A 10,668-nucleotide genomic window follows, 5' to 3' on the forward strand; every position below is an offset into this window, starting at 1 on the left:
ATGCATCTGGAGTTCATTTGCAGCGGTTGGAGACCCTGGCGCGTGCCCATTCTCTCTCTCTGTCTTTCTCTCTCTAGTTCTCCCTCTCTCTCTCAAATAATAAATAAATAAAAACAATTTAAAAAAAAAGAAAGAAAGAAATCAGCCCACTGAGCATGTTCACACAGTGTGAGAAGCAGAGCCCATGCTTCAGTAACAGAATAGCTTGCCTGGGTGCCAGGGGATCCCCTCGAGAGGGTCCCAGCCCTGCACATCTCCACACTGCCACCATTCTCGCCTCTTCCATGCACCTTCCCACAGCCAGCGCCCCACACTGTACTCACGCGCCGCCTGCCCATTGCCATGCACTGGATCCCCACGCCTCAGGTCCCACTGTGCCAGAGCCAGGGCCCAGGCTTCTGCCCTTCTCCATGCCACTGGCCTCGGTGCCCCTGGTCCCTGTGGGTCCCAATGGTGGCAGAGCTAGCTAGGGCTTACGTCTCTACCCCTCTCTGTGCCACTGTCTCCTGTGTTTCCCCAGGATGCCAGGGCCACTCCCCATGCTTCTTAACCATCCAGCTGGTCACTGTAGGTGCCCATGGTGCAGAACGAGGGCCCATGCCACTGCCCCATGACACCCCACCAGTGCCTAACCACTGGTGCCTGCAGGTACTCACAGTGCCCAAGCCAGGGCCCACAGTTCCTCTCACCAGTGCTGCTGGTCCCTGTGGGTACCCATGGTGCCAGAGCTAGGGCTCACATTTCTTCCACCCCAAATCCAGCCACTGGCCCCTAAGAGTTACAATACCACCAGCTTCATTGGGTCTTTCAGGTGTCTGCTTCATCCTATGATCACTCCAAGCCAGGCTACAGGCCACCTCACATACCTAAGCCCCAAACCAGCCACACGCTTTGACCACAGTCAGTCCTAGTGCCACACCCTCTGACGACAGTCAGTCCCAATGCCACACCCTATGACCACAGCCAGTCCCAGTGCCACACCCTCTGACCACAGTCAGTCCCAATGCCACACCCTCTGACCACAGTCAGTCCCAGTGCCACACCCTCTGACCACAGACAGTCCCAGTGCCACACCCTCAGACCACAGACAGTCCCAGTGCCACACCCTCTGACCACAGTCAGACCTAGTGCCACACCCTCCGACCACAGACAGTCCCAGTGCCACACCCTCCGACCACAGTCAGTCCCAGTGCCACACCCTCCGACCACAGTCAGTCCCAGTGCCACACCCTCTGACCACAGACAGTCCCAGTGCCACACCCTCAGACCACAGACAGTCCCAGTGCCACACCCTCTGACCACAGACAGTCCCAGTGCCACACCCTCTGACCAAAGACAGTCCCAGTGCCACACCCTCCATCCACAGACAGTCCCAGTGCCACACCCTCCGTCCACAGACAGTCCCAGTGCCACACCCTCCGTCCACAGACAGTCCCAGTGCCACACCTCCGTCCACAGACAGTCCCAGTGCCACACCCTCCGTCCACAGACAGTCCCAGTGCCACACCCTCCGACCACAGACAGTCCCAGTGCCACACCCTCCGACCAAAGACAGTCCCAGTGCCACACCCTCCGTCCACAGACAGTCCCAGTGCCACACCCTCCGTCCACAGACAGTCCCAGTGCCACACCCTCCGACCACAGTCAGTCCCAGTGCCACACCCTCTGACCACAGACAGTCCCAGTGCCACACCCTCAGACCACAGACAGTCCCAGTGCCACACCCTCCGACCACAGTCAGTCCCAGTGCCACACCCTCCGACCACAGTCAGTCCCAGTGCCACACCCTCCGACCAGTCAGTCCCAGTGCCACACCCTCAGACCACAGACAGTCCCAGTGCCACACCCTCCGACCACAGTCAGTCCCAGTGCCACACCCTCCGACCACAGACAGTCCCAGTGCCACACCCTCCGACCACAGTCAGTCCCAGTGCCACACCCTCCGACCACAGTCAGTCCCAGTGCCACACCCTCAGACCACAGACAGTCCCAGTGCCACACCCTCTGACCACAGTCAGTCCCAGTGCCACACCCTCTGACCACAGACAGTCCCAGTGCCACACCCTCAGACCACAGACAGTCCCAGTGCCACACCCTCTGACCACAGTCAGCCCCAGTGCCACACCCTCCGACCACAGACAGTCCCAGTGCCACACCCTCCGACCACAGACAGTCCCAGTGCCACACCCTCAGACCACAGACAGTCCCAGTGCCACACCCTCTGACCACAGTCAGTCCCAATGCCACACCCTCCGACCACAGACAGTCCCAGTGCCACACCCTCTGACCACAGTCAGTCCCAGTGCCACACCCTCCGACCACAGTCAGTCCCAGTGCCACACCCTCTGACCACAGTCAGTCACAGTGCCACACCCTCTGACCACAGACAGCCCCAGTGCCACACCCTCTGACCACAGTCAGTCCCAGTGCCACACCCTCGGACCACAGTCAGCCCCAGTGCCACACCCTCTGACCACAGTCAGTCCCAGTGCCACACCATCCGACCACAGTCAGTCCCAGTGCCACACCCTCTGACCACAGACAGTCCCAGTGCCACACCCTCGGTCCACAGTCAGTCCCAGTGCCACACCCTCCGACCACAGTCAGTCCCAGTGCCACACCCTCCGTTCACAGTCAGTCCCAGTGCCACACCTTCTGATCATAGTCAGTCCCAGTGCCACACCCTCGGAGAACAGTCAGTCGCAGTGCCACACCCTCCGACCACAGACAGTCCCAGTGCCACACCCTCCGACCACAGTCAGTCCCAGTGCCACAACCTCTGACCACAGACAGTCCCAGTGCCACACCCTCTGACCACAGTCAGCCCCAGTGCCACACCCTCTGACCACAGTCAGCCCCAGTGCCACACCCTCTGACCACAGTCAGTCCCAGTGCCACACCCTCTGACCACAGTCAGCCCCAGTGCCACACCCTCTGACCACAGTCAGCCCTAGTTCCCGGATCTTGGAAGTAACCCACCTCTCCAACCCCGTCAACTTCCCTGCCACCAGCACCTGCCAAGCAACATGCTCTTGGGGCATTGTTCCTGCCCCAGACATGAAGCACAGGAATATCTGGCAGCTACCCATAAGAGGGTACCAGTTACTCCTCCACAGCCTCCTCATCTTGGGTACAGTGGGGAAGCAGGGGGCAAGTAGTGCTGCTCCTGAACCCGCACGCAAGGAATGGTTGTAATACCGGGCTGAGTGCTTCTAGAGCTCTAGCTGAAGCTCTTCTGTTGTAATGGGTCTGGGTCACTCAGAGATTCACCAGTCCAACATGAATATGATATTAATAAATAGAGGCATTTATTTCTGGCCAGGACTACACTTTGAGCAGGGAACTGTTTATAAGGACAAATTGCTAAACAAGCCTACATTACAACAGTCACAAGCCTCGTTACAAAGGCAAAGAATAAAAGAGATTAGTGGTTATCTCATTCAAGCAGATGGCCTGGTATTCTGGATAACAAAGATAACATTTGCAAGGTATCACATCCTGCACACCACAGGTAACATTTCTTTACAACATTTCCTTACCCGTCACATTTTCAGCCACCAGACCAAAGTTACAAGCACACTTGCATACTCTCAACCTGCACATCAGGAATACAACACCATCCCATTCCAAGAAAGATCAAACCCAAAATAGATCCTACAAGGGCATATTCTTGCTTTGTCTTAAAAAAAAAAAAAAAGACTTTTACCCCACACATGAGTAGTCCACAAAAAAAAAAAGAGCAAAACAATAAATAAACTGAGAGAATGGAAGTCTGAAATAAAAACATAGAGGGAAAAGCAGGGTATGGTGGTGCACGCCTTTAATCCCAGCACTTGGGAGGCAGAGTTAGGAGGACTGCCGTGAGTTCAAGGCCACCCTGAAACTCCATAGTGAATTCCAGGTCAGCCTGGGCTACAGTGAGACCCTACCTCAAAAAAAAAAAAAAAAAAAAAAAAAAAAAAAAAAAAAAAAAAACATAGAGAGGGACAACAGAAATAGAATCCCAAAATGAAAGCACAATAAGCTAGGTGCCCCTGACCATGTGAATCACTAAACTGGAAGGAAAAACACCAACTCCCCTGCCAAACAACTGCATAAATAAAATGCAACAGAATCATCTCTTATAGTGCATAGCTTTCATCACTAGACTTAACTTAATGGAGGATATCCAGAAAGGCAACAAAACAGAGACAAATATACTGAAGGCAAGTCAACAAATAGAGAGCTTCAATAACCAGATGATTAAGCTTAATGATGACATGGTTAAATGCAAGAATGAATTCCAAGAAGCATAAAGAAAATCAAACCATGATCTAAAATTGGAACTTGACAAAAGGATGGATATGATATAGAAAAATGCAACAGAAAACAAAAATCAAATAGAACTTGTAAAAGCATCACTAGATCCTTCACTACCAAAGTTAATCATGTGAAGATGATAACCTCAGATCTAGAAGAAAATACAGAAGAAAATGCTCAGCAGTCCAAAAACTGATAAGTTCAAAATATCATGTGAAAAGGCTAGGCATGGTAGTGAACACCTTTAACCCCAGCACTTAGGAGGCAAAGATAGGAGAATCACCATGAGTTTGAGGCCACCCTGAGACTACATAGTGAATTGCAGGTCAGCCTGGGATAGAGTGAAACCCTATCTCAAAAAAAAAAAAAAGAAGGAAGGAAGAAGGAAAGAAAGAGAGAGGGAAAATCATGTGAAAAGAATATGAGGGAAATGTGGGATACCCTAAAAGAATCAAACATTGAGATGATGGGTTTACCACAAGGAGAAAAAATTTAGGCCAGAGGCATGGAGAACATACTTAACAAAACCAATGAAGAAAAACTTTCCCACCCTTTCAAAAGAGAGACCCATTTAAATACAAGAACATCAGAGGAAATCTAACAAACTGAACCAAAGAAGAAACTCTCCAAGACCATATAAACATATACATACCATTAAAATACATACAATGAAAATAAAGAGAGATTGATAAAAGCAGCAAGGAATAAATAACTCATTACATACAAAGGCAATCACATCAGACTTTTCAATGGAAATACTGAAAGCCACCAGGGCTTGGAATGGAGCACTTCAAAATCTAAAAAGCTATGGCTTCCAAACCTAAACTAATGTACCCAGAAAAAGTATCCCTTATAATAGATGGGAAAGGAAAGCCTTCCATGATAAATGCCAGTTCACTGGTCACATGCCTTTAATCCCAGTACTTGGGAGGCAGAGGCAGGAGGATCACCACGAGTTTGAGACCACCCTGAAACTACACAGCAAATTCCAGATCAGTCTAGGCTACAGTGACACCCTACATCGAGAGAAAAAAAAGAAAGCCAGCTCTAAGACTAGATGATCACAAAGCCAAGCCCACGAAAAATACTTCAGGGAATACGCCCCCCAGAAGAGTTGAACAACCAGCCTCGAGAGCCTACGAGAGCAAGGACACAACAACCAAAACCAGAGCAGGCACAAAAATGTACAAAGCCCAAGAAAGCAGCAAGCCCCCTACAGCCTCCAACATGGCACCTTACAATCATAACCTTAAATATCAATGGTCTTAACTCACTCACCAAAAGACACTTGTTAAAAGGATGGATCAGAAAATGGACCCTTCTATGTTCTGTCCTCAAGAAACCCACCTCATCTCTAAGGTCAGACACGTCCTCAGGGTGAAAAGATGGAAAATAATTTTCCAAGCAAATGGAAATAAGAAACAAGTGCATGTAGGTATATTAATATCTGACAAAACAGACTTTAAACAAAAAATTATCAAAAAAAAAAAAAAAAAACGGGCTGGAGAGATGGCTTAGTGGTTAAGCACTAGCCTGAGAAGCCTAAGGATCCCAGTTTGAAGCTTGATTCCCCAGGTCCCTTGTTAGCCAGATGCACACAGGGGGTACATGCGTCTGGAGTTCGTTTGCAGTGGCTGGAGGCCCTGGTGTGCCCATTCTCTCTCTCTCTCTCTATCTCTATCTCTATCTGCCTCTTTCTCTCTCTGTCTGTTGCTCTCAAAGAAATAAATAAAAATAAAAGAAAAAATTATCAAAAAGGACAAAAAAAGACCACGTTTTGCACATCAAGTGAGCCATTCAACAAGAGGACAATACAATCATAAATTTATACACACCAAACACAGGTGCACTGTATTTTGTAAAACAAAACCTACTTGACTACAATCCGAAAATAAATCCTAAAACCATCATGGTAGGGGACTTCAGTACTTCACTATCATCATTAGACAGATCATCCAAACAGAAAAATGACCAGGACATAATAGAACTTAGAACACTGCAGCTCAACTAGAACTACCAGACATCTACAGAACATTCAATCAAGCAGACTTCATCCCGGGATGCAGGGATGGTTCATATGGAAAGCAATTATTATAATGCACTCATAATAAGCCTTAAACATAAGAACCACATGGTGGGCGGGAGAGATGGCTTAGTGGTTAAGGTACTTGCCTGCAAAGCCGAAGGACCCAGGTTCGATTCCCCAGGACCCACATTAGCCAGATGCACATGTTGGTGCACACATCTGGAGTTTGTTTGCAGTGGCTAGAGGCCCTGGCATGCCCATTTTCTCTCTCTCTCTCTCTCTCTCCCTCTCTCTCTCAAGTAAATAAAGAAAAATAAAATATTTTTTTTAAAAAAAGAACCACATGATCATTTCAACAGATGCAAAGGAAGAGTGGTAGTTTGGACAGATGTCCCCCAATAAAGTCAGTTTTATTAAACTTCTTGGATTTCCAGCTGTCTGGCCAGAAGAAGCATCACTGTGGGCAGATCCCAGGGTCCAGCCCTAAGGTCTGAGGTAAGGTCTGGAATTCAAGTCAAAGATGTGCAGAGTGCTTGTGCTCTTCTCTGCCTGGGGTTCCTGGAGTGTGCTTGCTTATGGTATTGCTGGTATTTCTCTCTGCCTCGACCCTGGAAAGGGGTCAGCTTCTTCCACCATTGTGGAGCTTCCCCTGGATCTGTAGGCTTCAAATAAATTCCCTTCCTCCCATAACTTATGCCTGGTTTGGAAGTGCATACCAATGACTTGACCCTGAGAATTTTGTTGGAACTTAGCTACTGGTATAAGGGCTGGCTCCATTCTTCTGCCCATGAGGGACAGAAGATTTTGGTGGAAGGAGATAGGAGGGAGGGAACAGATATACATAAAACTAAATCCATTGGTAACGTAGAAACTTTCCTCCTGTATTGCAGACTAAAAGATAAAACTCTCAATATGAGAAAATAGATCATTTGGTAAGAAGGGCCCTGGAGTCAGTAGGATGAAGCCTTACCCTAAAACATTTGGCTTTGGCTTGTAACTTTCAGTGCCAGAAATGGGTTATAATCCATGTTGACCTGCTGATAGGAGAGAGCTGTGAGGTCCCCCAAACAAGAGAAGCATCTGTCAAATCACTTGACTACCAACATGAGATAAGAGTTTCAGTCTAGAGCCAGGTGTGGTAGCACACACCTTTAGTTCCAGCACTCAGGAGGCAGATGTAGGAGGATCACAGTGAGTCCAAGGACATCCTAAGACCACATAGTGAATTCCAGGTTAGCCTGGGCCTGAGTGAGGCCCTATCTTAAAAAAAAAAAAAAAAAAAAAGACAGTCTACACATGGCCACTGATTCAATTTTCAATCAATCAGACAATTTCTCTGTAAAGACTAGATTCTATAACCTCGGTTCTTGCCCAAGGTTACAGAATCTGTAAGTTCCAATAGAAAGCAAATAGCAGGAAGATCCAAGGAATGTCTGTGAGATAGAAAAATGAGGCATGGGACAAGCATGAGAGTCATCTTGTCACATCTGGTAGGGACCTGCAGACTTTACAGAGGACTTGAGAAATTATACATGAGTGTCGAGCTCCTTTTCTGCCAGAGGACCACTCACGTATTCATGTGGTATACATCAAGGAGACTCATAACTTCTCAAAGCAGGAAATATGAGCAGAGTATACACAATGCAAAAATAGATATTCCTTTTGCCTAACAAGCTCAGGGGAAATTACTAAAGACTAGGCAGAAAGAATTAAGAGCCTCAGGGTGGGAAGGAGCATCCTGAAAGATGGGATCCCATCTCAGAGTATCTCTGAAAATTTCATGACCCCACAGTGGATGCAGAGGTGGTGAAAGACCACAAGCCAAGTAAGCAATTGAAAATCACCAATATGCCATATTCACACAGTAACATTAACAATCACTAATGAAAACATGCTAAGTATCAAACACAAGGACCACAATTAACAAATGAGAATTGGTGGTGGCATTACTTTATCCATCCAATAATTAAAAATCCCAATCCAAAATTGAAGAAAAAGAGCAAGGATAATTATGCTTTATCCTTATATTGAAGAAATCACTTCAAACCACGATTAGATGTGTTAGAAATACTTTTAGTATGTTTTTCACTGAACTAACACGTTTACATGCCAGATAATGATAGTATTAGCATTAGGGAAAATTCTATTGCAAATACTTATTCCTATCTAGGTCATCCCTGCTAAATTATAAATGTTTAAACCTATAGGCAAAATCTGACCTATTATAGAACACTTTCAATTTACCCATGATTCTCAATGATGATGAGCAATGACTCTTAATAAAACCATTGAGCTTGACATGGCAGGACACAGTTTCAATCCTAGCACTAGGGAGGCAGAAGTAGGAGTTTTTCTATGAGTTCAAGTTCAGCCTGAGATTATACAGTGAGTTCCAGGTCAGTATGGGCTAGAGTGAGACCCTACCTTCAAAAACCAAAAATCATAATAATACTACTAATAATAAATGAACTTATTGTTGGTAGTTGGTTATTGGTTTTGCAGTCAGGTTCACATTGCTGGCAGAAATCACCTGACCAAGAGCAGCTTGTGGGGGGAAAAAAAAAAAAAAAAAAAAGGTTTATTTTGGCTTACAGTCTTGAGGGAAGCTCCATGATGGCAGGGGGAAATGATGGCATGAGAGAGGGTTGGCATCACCTCCTCACCAACATCAAATGGATAACAGTGACAGGAGAGTGTGTCAAACACTGGCAAGAGAAAACTGACTATAATACTCATAAGCCCACCCCCCACAATACACTGCCTCCAGGAGGTATTAGTTCCCAAATCTCTATCAGCTGGGAACCTAGCATTCAGAACACCTAAGTTTTTGGGAGAGGCCTGAATCAAAACACCACATTCCAACCCTGATCCCCATAAACTGATAACCATACATGATGATATTAAATGCAATGTATTCAGTCCACCTTTAAAAATCTACATAGGAGCCATGGATGACAAGGAGGAGACCTACCGGCTGTGGAAGATCCGCAAGACCATCATGCAGCTGTGTCATGACCGAGGCTACCTGGTAACCCAGGATGAGCTGGACCAGACACTGGAAGAGTTCAAGGCCCAGTTTGGGGACAAGCCAAGTGAGGGGCGGCCTCGGCGCACGGATCTCACAGTGCTGGTCGCCCACAATGATGACCCTACTGATCAGATGTTCGTCTTCTTCCCAGAGGAGCCCAAGGTGGGAATCAAGACCATCAAGGTATACTGCCAACGTATGCAGGAGGAGAACATCACGCGTGCCCTCATCGTGGTCCAGCAAGGCATGACGCCTTCCACCAAGCAGTCTCTGGTGGACATGGCCCCCAAGTACGTCCTGGAGCAGTTTCTGCAGCAGGAGCTTCTGATCAATATCACAGAGCACGAGCTGGTCCCAGAGCATGTTGTCATAACCAAGGAGGAGGTGACAGAGCTGCTGGCGTGATACAAGCTGCGTGAAAGTCAGCTGCCCAGGATCCAGGCTGGAGACCCTGTGGCATGCTACTTTGGAATCAAGCGAGGGCAGGTGGTGAATTTCATCCGGCCCAGCGAGACGGCTGGCTGCTACATCACTTACCGCCTGGTGCAGTAGCCAGGGCCAGGCGGCCGCACCAACGAGTGCCTCTCCGCAGCATGCCCAGACCAGCCCTGGCCAGCACAGCTCCCAAGGAGGGTCCCACACATGGTGTGGTCAACCTTCTATCCTCAGAACTAGAACCCACCACGGTTATTTGGCTAGTAATGTCATCACTCAGGAGACCAGACTGAGGCAGGGAAATTACCAGAAGTTCAAGTCTACCATGGGCTCCATAATGAATGAAACCATGTCTCAAAAAGCAAAAAATATCAGCCGGGCATGGTGGTGCACACCTTTAATCCCAGCAGTTGGGAGGCAGAGGTAGGTGGATCACCGTGAGTTCAAGGCCATCCTCGGACAACACAGTGAATTCCAGGTCAGCCTGGACTAGAGCTATGGGTCCCTGGGTCCTCCCTCCAGGGCCGTGAGTTCAAGGCCACTCTGTGACTACATAGTGCATTCCAGATCAGCCTGGACTAGAGTGAGACCCTACCTCGGAAAACCAAAAAAAAAAGCAAAAAACAGTGCTGTGTGTTGTGGTGCATGCCTTTAGTCCTAGTACTCAAGAGGCAGAGGTAAGAGGATCACTGTGAGTTCAAGGCCACCCTGAGACTACATAGTGAATTCCAGGGGTCAGCCCGAGCTCCAGTGAGACCCTACCTTGAAAGAAAGGGAAAAAAAAAAAAAACAGTGCTGGAGAGATAGCTGAAAAGTTAGATAAAGGCACTTGTTTGCAAAGCCTGCCCACCTGTATTCAATTTCCCAGTACCCATGCAAG

General features: G+C 47.9%; 1 pseudogene; it reads left to right on the forward strand.

Annotated features, from left to right (window-relative positions):
- Window positions 1-9,272: 9,272 nt before the first annotated feature.
- LOC101597348 lies at window positions 9,273-10,426 on the forward strand (annotated as a pseudogene).
- The last annotated feature ends 242 nt before the right edge of the window (window positions 10,427-10,668 follow it).

This window comes from Jaculus jaculus, chromosome 23 (assembly GCF_020740685.1).
Source record: "Jaculus jaculus isolate mJacJac1 chromosome 23, mJacJac1.mat.Y.cur, whole genome shotgun sequence".
Lineage (NCBI taxonomy): Eukaryota > Metazoa > Chordata > Mammalia > Rodentia > Dipodidae > Jaculus > Jaculus jaculus.